Source organism: Alosa sapidissima, chromosome 15 (assembly GCF_018492685.1).
Source record: "Alosa sapidissima isolate fAloSap1 chromosome 15, fAloSap1.pri, whole genome shotgun sequence".
Lineage (NCBI taxonomy): Eukaryota > Metazoa > Chordata > Actinopteri > Clupeiformes > Clupeidae > Alosa > Alosa sapidissima.
In genome coordinates this window covers 3799742-3822856 of record NC_055971.1, presented here as the reverse complement: position 1 = coordinate 3822856, position 23115 = coordinate 3799742, and the positions used below count along the sequence as shown (strand labels likewise).

Here is a 23115-nt window from a genome sequence, read left to right as displayed (position 1 = left end):
TATGCCCAACAGTGTGCAGTTGGTTAGACAAAAATCTGGTACAAAAGTTTGATTTTGATATTACTATATGTAGTTTTAGTTGCAGTGCTTCATTTTGCAGGATATATAAGGTATTTTGCAGTTTGGGTGTGTGGTTTTGTGAATCGTGTGTGAATTTTGATAAAAAACCAGCCTAGTTTGCAAAATTGTGCTTTAGCAATTGGAAAAAACTGTAAAACAGTACAACCCATACCCATCACCCATGAAGTGGCATATTTTACTCTGAGATAAAGCACCAAACAGACTAAAAAAGGGAGATGAACCAAAAGCTATATGGTAATGGTATACTGTAATTGGCATGATGTCATCTTAAGGTGGAGGAAGCTTCTCTTGACACCTCATTGTGAAATTATTTTTTTCCATGCAGTATATCATTACATTACATTACATTACATTACATTACATTACATTTATCAGACACTTCTTGACCAAAGTGACTTACATATGTCAGCTATATTACAAGGGATCACATTGTCCCCAGAGCAACTTGGGGTTAAGTGCCTTGCTCAAGGGCACAACGGTGGAAGCCGGGAATTGAACTGACAACTTTCAGGCTATTGCACGCTAGCCCTAGCCTAGAAATCTAGACGCGCCCCTAGCGGCAATTACATTTGCTGCCAGGGCTAGTCTAGCAACTCTCCGTTGGCTTGTGAGCTCCAGAAATTGAAACTCAGTCAGGCCAATGAAATTGTGTATAGAGTCGTTAGGTGGGCTTAACATAATGATTGATGGCAGAGTTGCAACGGTTTGGCTTGAATTCCCTGCTACTTGAAAACAAATAAGATGGATGTTGCTGTTGGCGAACAGTGTGACACGAGTTAAGCTTTTATTAAGTTGGCAAACGTTTGAACTAGCCAACCAGCTCCGCTGGTGGGAAACACATGGGACTCATAGCGCTGCCGCTGTCCTATTGCGTGCAGTGGGAATTTGAAAGACAACTGATTATCCCGCCCCTCGGACTGAGCACTGCGAACAGTGAGTGCCCAGACCCTACATTTTAATGTGGGCCTGGCTCGTCAGGCTATGCTAGCCCAGCTCCTTAACCACTACACTACCACCGCCTCCAGCACACTAGCAGGTATTATTTATTATTTAAAGAACGCCACAAAAATGATATCACTGTAGACTGCTTCCCTTGAGTTTAGACAGATTTTTAGTGTAGCTTACTGTAATTTGCCCTTGGGCCTGTGTAGGCCTATTACTAACAAGTATGATGCTGCCAAATAGCCCTTTGGCAAAGTAGTGTTGGTTACTGCTAGTTATGCACTTGTGTATGCACTGCTAGTTATGCACTTGTGTATGCAACTATTCAAATTGTTTACAAAAATATAGCATATTTTACGAGTGAATATTCATTTACATAAATAGAACACAGCTCGAACACTATTATATATCTTATAGGGCATTATAGGGCAATCTCTCTCTCTCTCTGTGCTGGTGTGTGTGTGTATATGTGTGTACAGTGTACATGTGTGTACATGGATATGTGTATGTATGTGTGTGTGTGTGTGTGTGTGTGTGTGTGTGTGTGTGTGTGTGTGTTCAGCGGCAAATTAAATTGTTCCAGCCACTGCACACACAAGAATGCACACAAGTACTCAGAGTGACTGAACTAAGTAGAGTACTCACAATGTACTTAGTTCAGTCACCCAGCATGGTAAATTAATGCTCACCTGCATGGATGTCAGTGAAATTAAGAGTTTTGCTTCTTTTTTATTTGATTTCTGAACACATGTATTTAGACTGAGAAGAAACAAGATCTGCTTAGGGATATGAAGCAGGGTTTTCATCCAGATCAACAGAGTAGGCCTAGACACCTGCCTGACTCCAAAGCATCAGTTAAGCCATATGACATGAGTGAGAGTGGCCTCGGTGGCAGATATCACCACGGCCGTAGGCACGAGGCCGGCACTTTTACACAACAGTTCTACTACAAACTAATTGTGTTCAAAGTTGTCCGAACAAAAAATAGTATTGGTTTTGGTATCTCCTGTTGCTAAGCAACGCAACTCTTACCTCAAGAGTGAAGGAGGCTATAAGTGCTTGTACACACAATCATTTGTATAGCCTACTTTCTTGCCTTTATACATCACATGATAAATTGAACATTCACCCTACTCCATTTACACCATTTCTCACTCAAATTGACAGAATTAAATTGTGGCTGTTTTACTCTGAATAAATGGATCATTCAGATCAGATGATTCAATGCAAAAAGCAGAGTGATTACTACTGATGAGAAGTCCCAGTTGGGATGTCCTGAGATATTGACTCTCATAGAATCCCTCTTAATAAATAGTTTGGCCAAATAAATAGTTTTGTTATTTAATGTAGATTTCCATTAGCTTTCATCAGCTATTTCCACATTTTGTGTTACCTCAGCAGGCGATCTAAGCTGTAGCATTCATTCTACACTGCTGTTTCCTGCTAAAACAAAACAGGTGTGCATATCAATGCATGGCTATTCATAACCCAACTGGAGCTGGGTGATCAAGGGTGAATTATGCTTGTTTTCACGTAGACCTAATAGTTATTTACTTATCACCTGAAATGAACCACACCAGTGTTCATTGTACTGGCTGAAATCCTGTGAACACACCCATAGTTGCTGTTTCTGATGTTTTTCTCCCACAAATGGCTGATGAAAAGTGTAGCACAAGGCATACAGCATGGTTGAAAAGTGTAGCACAAGGCGTACAGCATGGTTGGAAAGTGTAGCACAAGGCGTACAGCATGGTTGGAAAACATATTGACAACATAGCAGGCGGTGCTTAGAGCAGCACAAAGAAGAGCCGTTGGTGCTCTTAAATGTCACTCTCATCCCGGTATGGGGCTCATTTCTGAGACCTATTTCTATGAGCAACTCAGGCTGCTTGCTTTAAGACACAGAACCTGTGGAAAGGGTATGACATCGCAACAGTCAGATCCATGTTCGGAGACCACAGTCTGTATATGGACACCTTTGTTTTTTCATCTCACTGGCTCACAGTCCTCTGTGGTCAAGTGTGCCAAGACTCAAGCCAAACATACTGGGTAAGTTGTGTGTGCTGACTGGATCACAGCTCGTCGATGCGTCATAAATAGCTTCAGATTTAATGTGGCAAGTGTAATTTTAGACTCAAAATTCCAGGGATGTCTGCAAATCCTTTCTTTGATCTTTCTGAGAATCTGGTTCTTAAACAAATCCAGGATTGTTCCCCCAAAGTAACAAGTAAAAAGGCCACTCCACATTCATCTGCATTGCAAGTTTTTTTCCAGATAAAAGGCAGTAGCAGTACTGTCATGAATATATTTAGATATAGTTTTAAAGAATCATTCTTTCACTGTGGGGATAAACAGCTTGACAACATGAAAGAGCCCAAGTGAGTATTTCCATTTATATGAGCACTTGTGTAGTCAGACTCTCTTGGTATGCCAGAGTCTGACACAATGTGCCAGAATTCAATTCCCTGACGTCCTTTTCTCTTAATAAAAATAACACTTCCTGGTAAACTGTATATCCACAAGGGGGTTGGAGGTAGGGGGAGGGTGGTCAATCAAATATTTTAACTTCAAAAAGCCTGTAGCGCTTGACTAAATTTCTTATCAATTAGACAAGTTATTCTTCTTCAATTAGAAACATTGTCCAACTGCAGCACATTAGATACTGCTAATCGACTGTTGTTACAAATATAATTTTGTTCGTGAGACTTTTCATTTTTCCTCTCTCTGCCATGTGAAATCTCTTTCCATTTTAAATGGTTATTTTCCAAAAATGTTTCCACATAGAAATATGCATTAGTCATTGAAATTGGACCAATATCCCAGCTAGATCTGCAGTGGAGATTTGGTCTAGGGCAGGCTGAGCTTAGAGCACAGATGAGAGCTCAGTGGCCTTTCAGGCAGAAACACACACTGAGCAAGTGGGCCAGCGCACAAATATTTAAGCTTTTATTTTCATTACACATCAATTGAAACATTCCTAAATCTGACCAAAGGTCTCCTGTCCTCTGGCTCACCCCATCTCCTCCTCACTGTGAGGAGAATTAGATCAGCTTTAGGCCCTAATTACAGTGTGCTTTCTCCAAATCTAATTCAAAATTCAAATATTCAATATGGACATCTTAAATTGATTTCCATCCCATTCACAGAGGGTGAAGTATGGATCTGATTTTGAGGTGACACTATTGTTGACATGAGACACTATTAGTAGAAAAATAAAATGACAGATAAATGGCTTCAAATGAACAGATTCAAATAAGTGTGATGGGCTGTAAGAAATGTAAGAATTGCTACAATATAGTCATATGTTTAATGGCTTTGACATTAGATATTCTGATATCATAAGAATTTCAGAAAATTGGGCTGTCTGGTTCTTTACAGACCAAACAATAGAATTTGTTTCGACTGAAGTCAGCCATTCAGAGGCAGAACACACCTTGTATACCTATGTTCTGTAACCCAGATACTGTATGGCATTTGCATTTTAAGGAAGGCTTTATAATCTTCTCCTCCAATCACTCAATGTGTTGTCATGAACTCTAGCTCAAAATAATTGCCCCAGATCAAATAAGAACAGCACTGACTGACGTGCTCTAATCCTCCAGCTCTTTTGATCTTATCTGAAATGCTTTGCAAAGGATGGAGAATTAGAAATGACAGGAAATATTACCACTACTTAATCTTTGAAGAGAATCTATTGTGAAGCAAAACATACAGTGTTTCTGTATCAAATTTAGCTTGAAACAAAGGACATTTTCAAAATAAACAACAAATGAATTGTCAGCAATTCAACGTTGGCACAGAACTTTGGCTAAAACACACAGTGTATGCAGATAGAGATGAATGAGATTTTTACATAATATTGTCTCTACAGCGAGTCTCTGCTATATACACATTATCCTGTTTCCTTTGCACTCAGGGTAAAATAAGAAGGGAAAAAGGTCTGTGACATTGAATGACATAGCATGCCCCGGCGACATGCTCTCTGCTCTGCTGCTGATGCTACTGCCCAGGCTCCACAGCTCTAACCTTTTCCCCTTTGGCAGGTGTGGGCGGCATGCAGAACCTTCCCCTTAAGCCAGTGATGGACAGGTCATTAAAGACTTCCTTTAGACATATGTGCACACAGCCTCTCAGAGCCTCTTCCCTGCAGTCCTCCTGTATTTGATGTCTTTTCCTTAATACCACACAAGGTTACAGTCAGTGAGGAGGCAATCTATTTCCTCCTATGCTGGACCAACCCTAGCCGGGTGGGGGCTGGGATCTGTGGAGCCGGTTGACGACTTTATCCATGGTTCTTACGAGATATCAATTATTGAGAGGCAGAAGAAATGTGAGGGGAGAAACAGTCTTTCACTTCCACTGAATCTTTAAGTCCTTCGGCCAAGTGAGATGAAGATGAGTTCTGTACAGCTGCAGTGAGCCTGTAAACTCAGCATGGTCAGACCAACAACTATAGGAAATAAAACATTTTTATGGTCTCTTTTGAAATGTAAAGGCCTTTCTCCAGACAAAGAATAGCTCTCCCTTTACTGAAGCATGGCACATAGCCTTTCCAAGTAAGTGAAAACCAGCAAAAGTCAGAGTGAAAAGCAATAAATTGAAAAACCAGCAAAGGCCATAGTCCTGGGGTTGGAGGTGAATTACATTGAGTGCTTTAGCTTAAATCCTGGAGGGGGCTTAAATGGAAATCTGTTGGAGGGCAGACAGTGATGTTGACTGACAGGGCTATGCTGCGGCGAGTAATAGCAGGGAGAAGCTAAGGCAAATTGGGAAAGGACACTGGGCTGTGTCTCACGGTCACAATTGGTCACCGTTAGCCAATGGCTCAGACCTTAAATCATTGTGACCTGCCTGTCATATTATGACATACAAAATATGTATTTTTTTTAATGTAAAATTATTCTGGATGAGGCCTGAAGAAAATGACTATATAAATGTTTACAGGATGTGTCAGCAGCATTGCTATTTGCTTAGCTGAGTTTTGTCTTGCGATGGACATAACACAGAATAGCATAGACTGTGGGCACATGACCAGCATGCATGTTGATGGTTCTGCACAACTCAGTATGGCATAACTTATGAACCAAGGGTTTGAACTCTCTGTGTGGGGTTTTTTACTGTGAAGCTCATTCTTTGAAGGAGGTTTTCTTCTGTTGCCGTAGGCTTGCTTTTGAGAGAATTGTTTCTGGGTTTCTGGGTGACAATATATGTAAGTAGCCCATTCTAAAAAAAGTCTGCTAAAAATCAGGGTTGTGCAAAATTCGAATTGCAATTCTGCTTCCTGTTTGCTACCTCAATTGAAATGCAAGTGAAATTCAAGAATTGAATTGGAATTTAAGAGCCAGTTTCAATTCAATTCTGGAATTTTGCACAACCCTGCTAAAAATCCTACACTCTAAACTGCCTATTATATATGTTAAAGAGTCTTAATTACAATATGTCACATCACCATAAACTCACCCAAACATCATTCTTCTTCTTGGAACTTGGAGATTTGATCAGTAGGTGCCATTGGAACCCAACTGAACTGGTGGAGTAGGCTACTGAAGTACCAAGTAGGCTCATGCCAACAGCTGATGTTTTCTCTCATTGTCTGTCTGTGTGAAGAGATGTGTGTGTGTGGACACATGTCAGAGGGGTGCTAATTGGGTCCACTCATCCTCTTCTGGCCTCCTCCTCCTCCTCCTCCTCCCTCCTCCTCCTCCTCCTCCTCCTCCTCCCTCTTGCCGCTCCATTTGTCAGCGCCGAAAGGTGATCCAGCGGTCGCCCTCCCAGCAGGACGAAAAAGCCATAAAGCACCCTTACCCACAAACACTGACACGCCAGTCCAAATAATCAGAGAAGATTTATTTCCTTCACTCCCACTACTATTACTACCATATGATCACAATCAGGAGCAGCTCCAAGCTAATAGCAGTGTCGACACTGTGTCGAATGTCGATTGTGATCATATGAGTACTGCCCCACTATTCTATTGAAGTATTATTTAATCAATCATATTCAGGATGCGTCTGTGTGTTTAGAATATGAATCTGGGCTTGCCTTGCCAAACGTGAGCTGAGAAGAGGAGGCTAGGTCCAGGATGGGCATAGGAGGGCCGCGTTCAAGAGCGCTGGGGGGAGATGTGCTGCTCCATTATTCCAGGGGAAGGATGGGATCTTTGGCATGTAGCGCATGAAAGTAGGAACCTGGAGAGGTGTTTATGGGCCCTGGGTGGGCAGAGGCGCCGAGGAGAGCAGCTTTAAAAAGAAGAGATGGCCGCGCAATGGCTCTCATTTATAATTCAGGAATTCGGCCGGACCGGGCTTCCACAGCTAAATAAATGAAAGGGAGAGGAGGAGTGAACAAGCCTTAAAAGCCATTAGTCCCCTTAGTGGCCTTTGCTTTAAAATGGAGTGCAGCAGCCTTAGTGCTGAGTACCAGCAGCAAACCGCCATTCTTTAGTGGAGACAGAATGAATTGGAGAAAGACACAATGACCAAAAAGAAAAAGACATTGTATGAACAACTGAGTGGAAGAGAGACAGGGGAGGGAGAATGAGAAAAGAGAGCGAGCTTGAAGAGCTACTAGTGGCACTCCATCAAATATGATATCGATGGCAGGTGGAGACATATTGGGGGTGAGATTGCATCTTGAAATGATCTGGGAGCCTCTAAATTGAGCTCTGAAATGAGCTGAACCTGTAAATAGCCGCCGACGTTTGTCCTTGAGGAGTCCCGAAGGAAGGCAAGGGAAAAAGGAGGACTCTCTCATCCTTCTCTTTCCCCCCCCCCCCCCCCCCCCCCGTCTGTGTCATCCCTCTGTTTGGCTGTCAGACCCCTGCAGATGACACTGAAGAACGAAGAACGTATGTCCAGTGTGGTCCCCTTACCTCTCACCCCGGCGCCTCATGTTTCCCATTCCATCAATAAATTGTTCACTGGGCCCTTCCCTCTCATTCTCCTCCTCTCTCTCCTCTCCCTCTCCTTCCCTTCCCTACTGTGCCTGCTGAATAATGTACTCTGATGTTCTTTAAATAGAGTGGAGGTCTGTGTGCGCTTCCTGCATCCATAACTCTGCATGGCCCAAGGCCCCACAAGTGTCTGACTGAGATGTCAGTTAAGAGGCTGGCTAGAGGCATGGCTATACACTGAGTTGATTAGGAATTTCAATGTTGGTGTTGGGGGCAGAGAAACAGTGATTTGCTACGTATCATGTCATATCCAATACACCAGTCCAGCACATGTACCAACAGGCATTGCTATAACCTGCTGTTGGGTCAGGCAGTGTTGTCATTGATACATTGAACTGAAAAATACACTTTTACTGTTTGACACTGAAATAAGAGTCATTGGAATTAATATTTTTTTGTCGATGCCATTTTTCGATGCCATTTTCCAATGTTATAGCTCCAAACTCAACTGACCTGACTGTTGTATGATGGTGTCCAGTCTGTCTGTGAGGACAGAGGGAGGGGGAGAGGACAGTATGCCTTATCTCATTCCCTGTTCTCATTCCTGTCTTTGGCAATTCATTTCCTCTCCAGCTGTGATCGCAGGAAGACAGTGATGCATGACCAGTTGACAGCTTCAGAAATATTTGCGGAAACTGAAATATGGAAATGAGAAGTGGAAAATTAATTGTTTTGATTATCTTGTCTGTTTGTTTTCACCTCTAGTCAGAGCCAGAGCGATGCCAGCCAAAGCTGGGGTAAAGAAAGAGAAATCTCTCTCTCTCTCTCTCTCTCTCTCCTCTGTCTCTCTCCCTCTGTTTGCTTTATGTATTTTGTATGTGTGTGTGTGTGTGTGTGTGTGTGTGTGTGTGTGTGTGTGTGTGTGTGTGTGTGTGTGTGTGTGTCCGTGTGTGTGTGTGTGTGTGTGTGTGTGTGTGTGTTTGGTGTGTGTGTGCTCTGACTTCTTTGTACACCCCTATCTCCCTGTTTGTCTATCTGTCTCTTCTGCCACATGCAGTGCCATATAAGGCTTTCATTACTTTTTTTAGATGAGGCTAAGAGAGTTCCATCATCTTTTTTGTTTTTGCTTTTGGTGGTATTGCTTCTGACATAAATTCTCAAAATTCAACTGTCAACATAATGCACAAATGGGAAAAGCTGTAAGTTTCATCTAGTAGATAGATCTGTTGTAGCATTTTTAGATGAAGTTCCCTCCTGTGACTCTTTATCCAATCCACAATTCATTTATGTTCCCAAATGGAAGATGTGTGGTGAATAGATAAGCATTGATTGTGTTGCTCAATTTTTGCTGTTTCATCCTTTTTTTCTCTGGTGCAATTTTGAGTGTCTACTGCCATCCTGTGGCTGTAACCTACACTGCAAATCAGCACAAACCAGTCTAGAAACATATTTCTTTTAGCTATAGGCCTATATCCAGTTTAGTTGTGGGATTAGAAGAATGACAGAACATCTTACATTTGGCCCATGATTTTCAAACAAACATCCCACTTTTTGCAAACATATACACCATGTATAGGAATTACAAAACGCAAGCTCAATGTGCTTTGCACATATACAAACCATGTCTTTCAAATATGAGTGTCTCTGGGAATATAAAATGATATGAATTCAGCATTATTATTATTATTGCAGCATTGCTTTACTACTGTTCTCATAGAAGGGCAAGTGCTCTCCCAGATAGGCTGAGCACCTGGACACTAGATGGCAGTACAGGTCCAGTTCCCCTTCATCCTGCACTGAAAGAAGCAATGCACAGGAGTCCATGGGCCCGAGTTTGGTGGTGATATGCAGGTAGTGAGATGCTACGTCAAGGAGGGGATTCTGAAATGGGCGAGGCCTCTCCGGTGAAGTGAAATGGAATAAACCAATCACATGCAACCAGTGTTACATTCTGATCTATCTATCTTTATTACAGTTTTTCCACAATCGCTAAAATACATTTTTTGAAACATTCCACCCTTTTCTCAAAACTGAACAACTGTGAATTGCCTGAAGAGACAGGCATTTCAGGACTGTAAATGGCTACAATGTACTCTGAATGCCTTACTGATGATGTTGATGTTGATATGTTGTGCACTGTTCAACAACCTGTTTGCACTCTGAACTAGCTTATTGGTTGTGTCACATCATTTGATACAAGTGTGATCATATTTGAGTGGTTGTATGACATGCACTTGTGATTTCTTTGTCCTTTGCCACGTGTGGTACCATTATGCATCACAAGTGCATTACAATGCAAAATGTGTTTTATTGCATGTGTTTAGAGCTTTGCAAGAAGAGTCTACACATTGTGTTTTATATGTGGAAGCAATTGTGAAAAACTGTTATTAACTTCGGCCTGACTCTGCCCCCTTGACTTTGTTCTGGCCACAATAACTTTGAACGGTTATGAACTATGATGTTCCAGACTTAATCTCTCTGAAAGAAGATTTAGGTGGTCGGGCCGGAGCCAGGCTAACAGTGCGCATTCTGTCCAACTCACACCCCATCTCTTCTGTATCTGCTGATGTGAGAAATTATTTCTCTTAAGCTCAGATGCATATAGGTAATAAAGCAATGTATATAATGTGTTTGTCAAAAACGTTTTACATTTCGTTATATATATTTACTCACCACCATTTTGGGTTCAAAGCGTAGAGCTTATGACATAAAGCAGAAGGAGCAAAATATCAACATTTCTTTCTGCATTTCCTGTCTTTCCTAAAATATATTTTCACCTGTTATTTCAGCACTATGAATATTAAATATTATAATTATTGGATGGGAATTGCATATGCACTGGATACTGCAACAGTCTGACTGTTAGTGAGGTGTTATCCCAATGTGACAAATTCAGGTTCCTCGGGCACCTGCATAATAAGAGCTCAGGTGCCACCTCTAAAAAAGTCCAAATTATTTGGAAATGTTCAGTTTTAATTTAGTCATTAGTCTGACTGAACTATGTACTACAATATAGAAATATGTGGCTTGTATGATATTATTTAGGCCACTAAATTCAAAATCCTACAAATAGTTAATTTAAATTCTTCTAAAAGTTAAAGGAACAATTAGCTCATATGGTTCTTAATCAAAGATGCAAACTATAATAATTCATAGTGGAGTGTGAGGTAATAATGTTTAAATGCTCTCATTTGTTTGTGGTTGTTTCAGTGGCTTTCCCATCAAAGAGTTAGCCATTGATCAGTTCAAGTGTTCTCAGCCGAGGGGCGCTCACTCAAGACACCGCTAGAGGGCAGCATGACTACACATATGGAAGCACTTCAGTGAACATGTGTAATGTTCTTTTTTATTACTAATAATTCATACACACAAAAACAAAAGTTGTTATTGAATGAAATTCATTCTCAGATATAAAGAAGATTTGTCCATGACATTTGTTAATGATAAGTTAAAATTCTTAGTGTGATGTTACCTAGATAACTCATGAGTGCCATCTAGAAATGGTTCTCTGTTACTGCAGTCAGGATCACACTCAGTATTCCAGTCAAGCAGGCTGGACTGGACATGCTGCCATGGCAACTCACAAGGCTTTGGCGGGGTGCGGGACAGAGGACACCTCTGCGCACTGCCTCCTGTATGAGAGGTTGGAGCAAGGGCTGGTCTTCCCAGAAATCTTTGTCATCTTTTTCCCCCACGCACAACTTAGGATGAAACTGACACACTGAATTTCTTGGAATATTTCGTCATCAGCTAAGTCTGTATTCATATGTTTTGAACTTCAGGAAATTTGACATCAGCAGTGTAACACAATGCAGGAAAGAAGGATGTTTACAATGCTTTTCATGACCCTAGTACACATTCAAAATGAAGTTCAGAATGTTATCATAAACATTTTTTTTCATGGAAGAGAAAGAACGATGTGCTTTGTGTGCAAAACATCCAGCAGGCCTAGAAATGTCAGGTTAGACGTCAGCAGGTTGGAGAGGGCAGGAAGAACAGGGCGGTTCTTTTACTGCCTGCAAATCAAAGTGCTCTTTGTGCTGGGCAGGTTGGGAGTTTGGGGCCCCATTTGCAGGTTTGGAGCAGGTTGACTGAGTTCAGAGATTGGCCTCTGTTTGTGTGTGTGTGTGTGTGTGTGTGTGTGTGTGTGTGTGTGTGTGTGTGTGTGTGTGTGTGTGTGTGTTTGTAATACATTCCATCTTTCCTGGAGTCAACCACTCCTTAAAGTTAAAACTATTTCCTAGATATACATAGTACAGAGCAGCAGCAACTAAATTCTTGACCTCTTTTGGAGCTGTAGCTCAGAGGGCGTGTGTCCATGCTCTTACTCCAGCGCTGATCTGATCTGGCACAAGGGGGCAGGTAGACGCTCTTCACCCCTCCTAGGGCACAGCAGAAGGAGCGTGCCGCACTGCCACAGAGCCCCTCCTGATGGCTATGTGCTATTTGACCGGAGTGTCCCCTGTGTCCCCTCCCACAGTGCAGTGGTCTTCTCCACTGGTCCAGACCCTTGTGTAGGTGAGACCCTCCTCACACACCTGGAACTCATGACGCACCCACTCCATCCAGCTGTGAGCCCTATCGCCTTTCAGGGTCGTCAGGTTTCAAATAACGAGCGGATTTGTGTTTTTTAGAAGACGTGTTCTTTTGCATCAGTTAGTGTTGGAATGATGTTCTTGATCTCAAGATGAATAGTGTTTGGCTGGAGGGATAACTACACATATAGTCATAGAGTACTTCATCAGATCTGGGGCCTCATTTATAAAGCGTTCTTACGCACAGATTTGATCTTAGACCGTGCGTACGCTCAAATCCATGCCAACGCTCAGATTTATAAAAAAACGTCTTTGACGTGGAAAAGTGCTTATCTCCACGTCAGGTTCAAACTTGACGTACGACCATTTCCTTGTGGTAATGCCGGGGTACTGCAAGTAATCTGAGGTTCTAAGTGCAATGCATTTTCAAAATTCCAAGACCAACGATCTCATGTCTTTCTTTGCCCTATGCATGATCAGTATCAGAAGATTTTTAAAGACGTTTTTGGACGCAGCTTAATGTTTCATGGTTTGGCATAAAACTGCTAATGAGAAGTATAGCACTTAAGAAAGTGAAAAAACGTATAGCTTTCTTATTTCATAATATCTATAAAAAAAAACACCAAGACATACGATAGAATGATTGAAACATTCTTACAGGTGATCTAGTATATTTAGTGTTCTCACCAATCTAATATTGATCATAATATGTCCAATTGCCTTCGTTTAGGAGAGGACAAGTACATTCGTGCCAGGGATGTAGTGGTAAAATAAGAGGTGGGTGAACTATGAATTCTGCAATCTCGGTGAGGTGGACTACGCCATGCGGTATCGGATTTTTTAAAAAGGCATTCGAACATGTTTGATAATGGTGGAGGTTATTATGCATAGGAATAGGCCTATAGGATAGTATTGGATAATGCAGTTTTGAATATTAAAAGTGAATAAACTCTTTTGAAAGGTGGATAAACTCTAATAAGAGGTGGGTAGGCCTAAACTCTATATCTGAAATTTCAGAGGTGGAAACTGCGTTTACTCGCGTTTAGCCTCCACAAAGGTAATATTTGAATGTAAGCTAGATATCATGTAGGCTATAGATATTTTATAGGGTAAGGCTATTTGCACCCCTGGTACAATTAGCAGTGTATGCTATTCGTACCCTGGTGCAATAAGAAGTGAATTTTATTCGTACCCCGGTGCACACAGCAATGTGTCCTATTAGTACCCCGTCTGGTACAAATATCAATGTATGCTATTCGTACCCCGGTGCACACAGCAATGTGTTCTATTAATACCCCGTCTGGTACAAATATCAGTGTATGCTATTTACACCCCTGTGCATTTATTCTGGCATATTGATCACACAATGTAATAATAATATTTAAAAAAAAACAAGCAACATAAAATAAAACACAACTTTTTAATCTAAAACTTAATCTGAACAGATATTAGTGCCGAAACCTTTCAGAATTCTTCACTTTCTGCTGACGAAAAAACGAATGTCCGCCATGTTTTTTGTGCACGTGAGCAACGTCTTTTTGTTGTTATGTCACAGGGTGTGAATAGCTCAGCTGTGTGGTCAAGGCTATTCGTACCAGGGGTGTAAATAGACACTCCGTATTTTATATCATAAATAGCCTACACAACCAAGGGACCGAAGTTATCCTTTGAAAGCAGTGCATCTTCATATTTAGTGTTGCGGCGGAGCTGCGTAAAGAGGTGCAGAGCGCGCACCTGTTTGCTTTTTTTGACTGGCAGCGCCCAAGATCAGATGACAATACGTGAGTTGAATAATGTAGGCTAAAATATAAAGGTAGGCCTAAAGCAAACAATAAAGGACAATGTTTAAGCCATTGGACATTATTGAAAGAAAACGATCGCAAAGATATGCAGAATGAATGAATAATGACCGGCGAACTAGGCTACTTTTTCAGCAAAAAGATAGCCTATCCTAAAAGAAACGTTAAGCCTACATGACATATCACGCTTATAATTTAGTCCTCTGTTTTGTAGGCTAAATCAGCATATTAGCTATTATGCTGTAGGCCTAGAGGTCTTTCCTACATAAGGTAGGCCTACCATTTTTTTTCTACAAAGTACTGTAGGCCTAAATGTTGATTATTCACATTACTGCAAGCAAAAGGAATGAAAGCGAGTAGAGGACAATGGACATGGATGAATACGATCTCTTTCCAGAAAGCCTTGCTTGGAAAAAACATAATTAGTTAAGCTATTCGAACTGACGCATATAGTCAACATCAGATGGCATAGGCTAGGCCTATACAATGTTTTCAATATATAATTTTACATAGGTTACCGCTTTTAAGCCAGTGATTTCATTAAAACATATGCTAATGATATTGATGAGGGGGTGTTTACAAGGACCTAAAACCATCCGGCTGCGCACAAGTTGACATTCATTTGTGATTTATAATGGGCACATCTGGAAGGGTGGCGTACGCACGTTTTTTTGTGCGTACGTTCGTTTTCTCTGAATCACACGTACGATCATTTCAGAAATGATCTAAGATCAAATGAAGGATGGTTTCTACGCAACACTTTTATAAATGAGGCCCCTGATGGCCTTTAGTGTGTTAGGAAATAGTGTGCTATTCACTTATTTATTGTGTGTAATATAGGCTACCTCTGCTGTGCTGTGAACTCTATGAGAGGGTTTAATTGAGATCTCATTCTGTAACTTCTGCAGACTTCCGAATCTTCCATGTGGTGCAAGCCTGGGAGCAGACAGCTGTCTCTGTCACATCTACGTAGACAAGTCTCTGAGAAAACAAAGCAGCCGAATGGAAACTCTTGATTGCACAACACTGGACAAGGGGGAATTAGATGCCTGTTAAAGTGGGCTGCCAGGGGGGCTGGTGCCATGTTCATTGGTCCTCAGCTCTGAATCCAAGGGAATTTTGGAGGGCTATCCAAACACAAAACCTGACCTGGCGCTGAGAGGGGACGCGCTGAAACTGGAGCACAAAAACAAATGAAATGAAACACACACATACACATGCACGCACACACACGCACACACACACACACGCGCACACACACACACACACACACACACACACACGCACACACACACACGCACGCATGCACACACACACACGCACGCATGCACACACACACACACACACAGCTGCCAGCTGCAAAGCGCCTCGCCTGCATTCCAAGCCATTTTGTTCTTGGATCTGGTGGCCCATGATTATATACTTGATTTAATGTTGGTCTGTGTATTGTAAATAAATGCATTACACCCTAATGAAGATCCACTCTCGTGGCAAGGTCAAAAATGCCATGTGGTAGACATTGCGTGCCCATTACTCTCCCCCCATCCAGCCTGGTGGTGAGGAAGGGAGCAGGCTGTGGGCTGCTCACAGGGAAAGGTATAAATCTGGTTAATAGGTATCTTCGCTGCAGGTAAGAATGGTGCTTTTGTTATGGTGTCTGGGTTCTGTCTGGATCCCCTCCCCCTCCCCTCTCCTCCTTCCTGTCAGTCCCTTGGGTTCAGGGAAGGGTGGGGGGAGGTGGTGGTGGAGATGGGGTGGCTGATGGGGATTTGTGAGGGAGTGTGTGTACATGTGTGTGCCGCTGTGTGTGTGTGTGTGTTTGTGTGTGTGTTGGGGAAGGAGGGGGAGTAGGGGGGGGGTAGGGTGATGGTGGCAGAGTGGAGTGACCCATTGCAGCACATTATAATTCAGCTCGTGTCGTCTCCTTGCGCTGCCTGGCTCTGGAGCGGGGCTCTTCAGGAGAGTTAGGGACGGCCGGACAGAGAGAGGCGTTGGGGGGAGGGGAGTGTGTGTGTGTGAGCGGGGGGCTGTGACAGTGAGATGGATGATCTTCTCCCCGGAGGATGAAGCGGCGAGGCAAAACACTGTCCGCATGCTGTTGGCCTCCTGCTCTAACTGCTGCATGTGTCGCAGCATGCACGCACGATCACAACAGCACACAACAGCACACACCTATACACACACACACACACACACACACACACACACACACGCACACACACACACACACACCTCTGTCTGCGCATAATACATAAACGTATATGCATGGACCGACATAGAAAACACATATACACCGAATATACTGACTAGCTCATAAAAACTAACAAGAAAACACACAAGCCTTTGACAATAGACACTGGACTGGTGTGTGTGCGTGTATGCCTCCTGTGTGTGTGTGTGTGTGTGTGTGTGTGTGTGTGTGTGTGTGTGTGTGTGTGTGTGTGTGTGTGTGAATGAAAAGAGAACACTTGGAAATAATTAAGATTCAGCATCCATTGTCTTTATTAAGAGAACAAAATCAATCCAATTACCTGTGACTGTATGTTTTTTTTCTAAGCATGATAATGAAGGAAAACATATTAACACTAAGTTCCAAACAGAGATTTACATTCGTCACTTTCTGTGGATTCTATAAAATGGCTATGGCAACAGACAGTCCAAGTCATTTCTATTGGATGGTACCTGGCACGTTTCAGTTTTAACAACCAATAGGGCGGCATGTTCCTCCCTGTTCATGGTGGAAACCAGTTAAGCAGTGATGATACCGCCCCAGTCTGTAAAGGAAACACACAACTTTAAAACAAGTCTGATCCCCAGCAAAAGCATACCCTGGACATTCTTCAATTGAATAAGTAATGGTGTTACCATCAAGAAGCTTTGGGACAATTTCAGAATGAGACCATTTATAGCTCAAGTAACTCAACAAATGTGAGAGCAACAAAGAGGTGCACTTAAATGGCAGGACATATGGTCCTTTTGGTGGCAAAGTTGTAAGATAAGAGTCCTATCCAGTTACCATCAAAATAAATCTGCAACACTCCTTCAAATGATCTGTTAAGACTGGGTTCTGGGGAGGGGAAAAATCCTAGACGTAGCTCAATGTCATGAAGGAGGAAAAAAAGAAACTGTTGCCATGGAGATTGGTTGGCAGCCATGCTGCAGAGGGCGCTGGGGAGGCAGTGGTCTACCTGGGTGAGAGGGGGGCGTGTCTGCTGCCACCCAGGAAGAGCAGTGAGCACACTAGCAGGGTCAGAGCCTGCCACCACCGCTTCGTTAGCACAGACATCTCCTCAATCTCCTCATTAGGTGCTGTCCAGCATGTGAAAGCCCATGCATACATGTGCATACTTACAAACATCCAGACATACAATAATACAGTACATACATGCAAATAAATACATACAGAGTATCGATTAATTACATAATGATTTAATCTATTTCAATACTATTCAATACTTAATATTTAATACTATTTCATCACAAGGAGAGAAAATGAATTGGTCAAACCGAGTGTTGTGCCTGTTCTTAACAGAGTGTTTTGTCTGCTGTTCCATGTATTTACAAGGCTCTGGCAATCCCCAAAGAAAGCAATTTGATTTGAGTTGGAGGAGAAAGAGGGGAGAGAAAGAGGGAGTGAGAGACTGATGCAAATGGCAAAGGGGAGAAAGTGCTCAGGTGACTGTCTGGTCCCCTGCCGCAGTGTCTGAAAACCCAGACATCAGCCACTTCTCTTTCTGTGTGTGTGTGTGTGTGTGTGTGTGTGTGTGTGTTCACGTGCATGTGCATACATTTTCTATTAGCAAAGCTCCCTCTGTTCCCTTATCTTTCTCAATAAGAAAGCTGCCAAATCCCTTATTGACAGCACATTCAATTACAAATGTGAGATAATGAGTTCTTTTCTTTTGCACTACACCAGGCATGCTGGCAGAGTCATCTGTCTAGATATTAAACAGATAGGCAGCTTTTGTTCCATTGGCCTTGATGGTTAAACACATGAAAGTACGCTGCCACAGATTAAACCCAAACATGTGGAAATGGAAACGGCTGTGCTATGGACCATGTTAGCATCGGTGTGCCTGTTTTAGAATGGTGCATTATATTACATGGATTATACACATTTCTATGCAATGCTATGATTCATCAGGTGATGCACAAGATGTGGAAATATTGCCCACAAGTTCAATTTCTACATTGATGTATTGGTATGAATAGAGATATGGAATTCTCTTTGTTGTACTACTTGATAAAACAAAGTGCTCTTTTTGTGATGAGAAGAAAATAAGAGGGATGCCACATGTAATTGTACAGGCATGTCTGCAACTGGCTTAGCACTTTCCACAGGTACTTCAAACCCTGGTCCCGTTTGTAACAGTAAACCGCAATCACAGGTCACCCTGAGTCGGTGGACGTGAGATCCAAGCCCAGTGCTGGATTAGCTGTCATTCTTTGCTTAGTGGCGAGCGTTGGGAGGCAGACCTGATAAGTTGCTCACATGGCATGCGTAGCCCACCATTGTCTCATCACTCACTCACTCACTCTGCTCTGCCTGGCTCTTTGGTATTCATGGAGGATGCCTATTGCTTTACTGTTGCTGGGGGCTTTGAGGAACAACCCACTATTAGCTGAAAACCACCACTGAGAGTGAAGATTAAAAATAAATAAATATCTACGTGCAATGCATAATGAGACAGTGTGAGACAGTGTGAGCCAATGCGGGGGGGGGGGGGGGGGGGTATTTTGTTGAGGCTGCATTTTATGCCACAGTTCCTTTTTTAGCACAGATTAAAAAAAACAATCAGTTTGGGACAGAAAAAAGACTCCAGAACAATCATATTTCAGTCAGCTCATCAATTCTTGAGATGAATTGTGTTTACTGAATGAATCCAGAAGCACAAATGCATGGGAACATACCCTCTCTTGAAGAGAAAAAAAAAAGAAATGTCAGGAAAGGAAATCAGGAAATATTCCAACTGTAATAGATGGAGCATGGACTTCAAAGTTGTTTAATTTCACAAAAGCAATATGAAGTTTAGAAAGCTCTGTCTCAAATGTTTGGACTCTTTTGATTAACAAACCTTTAGGCAAACATCTGGCTGACAGACCTGATTCATATTGGATGTTCTCGATGATCTAAAAATCTTGTTCATTTTAGAGCATTTCACAGTCTATTCCATTTCATTATAAGTATGTTGTACAGTTTAAATATAATATAAAAAATAACTTAACTTGTTTCCCACACAGGATTTACATATTTAAAATAAAACAATTTATTTTAATTAGTTAGCAATGGTCTCACAGCTAAGGAATTTCTGTTTGAAAAATACATAATATACTTGACCTAATGTGATCTGTAGAAAGAGTTTTTATTTAAAAAAAGTCTTTTAACACAATGTGGGGGTATCAGATCAATTTCATTCAAGCAGCGTCAGAGAGGCTATAAGACCTCTTTGTAAAATATACAAATATTTACTAATATGCCAGACCATGACTTCTCATTCTTGGCGCACATGAAACGTCAGACAGGAATAAAATTGGATTTGAATTTGAAAGAATAAATTCTGATTGCATAAAGGTTAACATTTAAATATTGATTAGGTTCTGCTCATAATTCACTAATTGTGTGCTAAAAGAAAAAGAGTCCAACGCTACTTTAATTACTATGCTGCTGACATTTCCTACAAAAGTATCTCTTCTGCATTCACAGTCTGGCAATACAACACTAATAGCAACCAGATGCCTTGGCAGCTAGCAAAGTCAATGTATTACATTCATATTACATTTGCTATAAATTCTTCTGTTGATACACTTTATAATGCATTCACCACGCTTGTGACAAGCCTAGAGGGCACTACTTGAATTGAAAAAAGGAATAGTATTTTCTATAAACATGTTCATTAGGTTTGTGTGTGTGCATGTGTGTATGTGTGTGTGTGTGTGTGTGTGTGTGTGTGTGTGTGTGTGTGTGTGACTTCTAAGAAGGGTATAGCTTACAGTATAATCACATTTAATATCTAATAGACTGATTAACTGATCTTTCAAAGTCAGAACTTTGTTTCTTTGTTCTTCCAAATACTATAATAGAATTCTCATTTTCCTTTGGAGCCTAGAGACTATTCGTCTTCCAAATGTTTAGTCCAGCTAAGAGTAGAATGTATCGTAAATGTCTCCTCTGAGTAACTCAGTGGACTCCACATTTGTGGAATAAAAAAAAAACTTCTGTGGGACATAGGGCCAATCTGCCGGGCCAAAACACAAGGAACGCAAAACAAGTCTCTCAACAACATCAGCCAAGCCACACACGCCCGTGCTGTTGATCTTAGGAGCTGAGCCGCCGACTCCTCTCTGCTCAGGGGGGCTGGATGTGTCCAGAGCTGCTTGTGCCCTCCACCCAGGTCCCAAGAGCCTGACCCGTGATCTTTTGTAGCCAACAACCTCACGAGTTAGGGTCTCAGGGAACGGGAGGAGTGCGGCTGCCGGCAGACGTCCAGACACACACACACACATGCACACGCACACACACACACACACACACACACACACACACACACACACACATACACACACACACACACTCACACAAACGGTCCAATTCCTGCAGAACTGAACCGGCGACACATTCGAGACAAGACTAACTCGCCCTGCCCTGTCGAAGCGGCACAATGGAGATCAGCGGCTCGTGCTCCTTCTCCTGGAACCCACAGCAGTGCGGCTCGCCCAGTAGCCTGCGCTTGTGTCTGCCTGGCACAGGAGGATGCTGAAGCAGGATGCCTGTCTGCTTCACATGGGCCACGCATCGGCTCCATCTCCCTGTCCCTGTCCTACCTCTCACCCTGTGCAGAGAGCAAGCGAGGGAGGGAGGGAGGGAGGGAGGGAGGGAGAAAGGTAGGGAGGGGAAAGAGAGCGAACGCAAGAGAAAGAGAGAAACAGAAGAGCAGCAAGTCTCTGGTTTCGTTTCCCTCCTTTCACTCAGAAACGGCCAAGGTAGCGTCCCGACTGATTCCGTGCCAGGCTGGGGCCAGACGCGGTGCGGAGTCCGGCGTGAGGTGGCTGATGTTGGTCCCGGCAGACAGAGCGGCTCAGTGGCCAGTCACAGAGAGCCAGAGAGCCCACATCGGAGATGCAGCGCTGCTTCAAATCACTGCGCACAATGATGCAAAAAAGAGAAAGGAACCCCAGAAAAAAAGAGAGCGTGGTAGGAGGGAGGGAAGAGGAAGGGAGACGAGACGGCATGGTGATGACAAGGCTTAATAGCGGAGTCTCGCACGACTTTTGATTTCTCTTCTCTTCTTTTCAAATGGCGCTAGAGAGGATGGAGTCTGGAGCAGAGACGGCATCTTGCTCGACTGTAATAAGGCTTTGTGTGCCTGGAGGAACAATCCAGCCCTCCCCACCACCCCCTCGCCCACAAGCCAGACAGTCATTCCTTCCTCTTTGTCCGCACTGCAAAATGCAGGTCATCAGTCCACATCTCTCACACACTTGCTGACCCACACCTCCCCCTAACGCCATCGGACCCCCCAGCACGCTGATGTTGGGATTGCAGAGGGCAGTGCTGTCCCTCCAACCCTAACACAATGATCAGTCTACACACTACAGGATTGGAAAAGCCATGTCGCTACGCAATTTGTATATGATATTACACTACAGCAGTTAGTTCCCTGTGTTGTACTGCAGGCAAACAGGGTTGACGGTGAAAAAAGAAACTACTTAGACAATAATTCAACCAGACACATTTTGACTTAATTTTGCTGGAATGCACTACCATGAGGACTCCACCCCTTACACACCAAACTCCCCATCTCCCTCCTACTGACAACACAGACACGCCGACACGCCAAACACCCACACAGTGGGACAGAGTGAGTTGTCAATTCTAGGTGGATGAGACTGCTAGTATAGAGAATGCCATCTGCTTTTATTTGTCTCCTTAATACACATATCAGACGAGTGAAAACCCCCTGAGAAATCACCTACAACCAACCACTTGACAATTCACCAGATTATTTGTACTCCTACTATTATATTTGTATTATTGAGCCCCCTCTGATGGAAAACAAGTCACTTGTCATCAGGCAAGAATATAAATGATATTGGTCCATCAGCCTCTCCCCCTCCGCACCCCTCCCCCCCCCACATCACCATGTCCAGACCTCCTCAGGCCCTCCCTGCTCCCATGAGGGTGGTGGACTGAGGGGGTGAAAGGTGACGGAGGTTGAGGAAAGGGAGGAAAGAGGGATGCAAATGATTTGATAGAATCCCAGACCAGATGATAATCAGATGATAATCAGATGATAATCAGGACTTCGTCATTTACCTCCGACTATTCCAAAAGCCTACAACTCTGCAATCAGCCCAGCCGCCGCCATCGTTTACCACCATCAGTAGCCATCTTAGAGGGGAAGGAAGTGGCGGCCGCTGAACCAGAGGGAGACTGAGATGGAGGAGGAGGGATGGGGCGGGGCGGAGGCAAATTAAGGGAATGAGGGGGCAGGTGGGGTGAATGCAGGTGCTCCCTCATTCGCTCTCCGCCCGTGATTGGATTGCTGGTCACGTCCATCATCTTATCTCCATGGTAGCCAAACAGGGGAGTCTGGGGGTGGGGAGGGAGTTGGCGACACTGCGTCGCGCCAGAGACAGAAGTGCTGCCACTGACACAAACAATGACGGTAAGACATAAATGAGTGTAATAGACCAAATTGCCGAAAGCAAGAGAAGAAAGAATGATCCTACCGCGGAAGGGGGTAGTTCTGGCTAGCCACTTCCAGACTGGGTGCTGTGAGCGACCCAATGCTGCTGTAGTGAGCGGAGTTTCAGACAGTGGAAGACGGCACTGCGGCACCAGCCCTCCACTTTCCACTCCTCCCTA

At 43.0% G+C, this 23115-nt stretch overlaps 1 long non-coding RNA gene across 1 annotated transcript in view; it reads right to left on the bottom strand.

Annotated features, from left to right (window-relative positions):
• Positions 1-16709: 16709 nt before the first annotated feature.
• The window catches only part of LOC121684458, a 41283-nt gene continuing 34877 nt past the window's right edge, over positions 16710-23115 (bottom strand). Inside the window, exon 3 of the long non-coding RNA XR_006023137.1 lies at positions 16710-17023. This is a non-coding gene — a long non-coding RNA (uncharacterized LOC121684458). The remainder of the gene's footprint in view (positions 17024-23115) is intronic.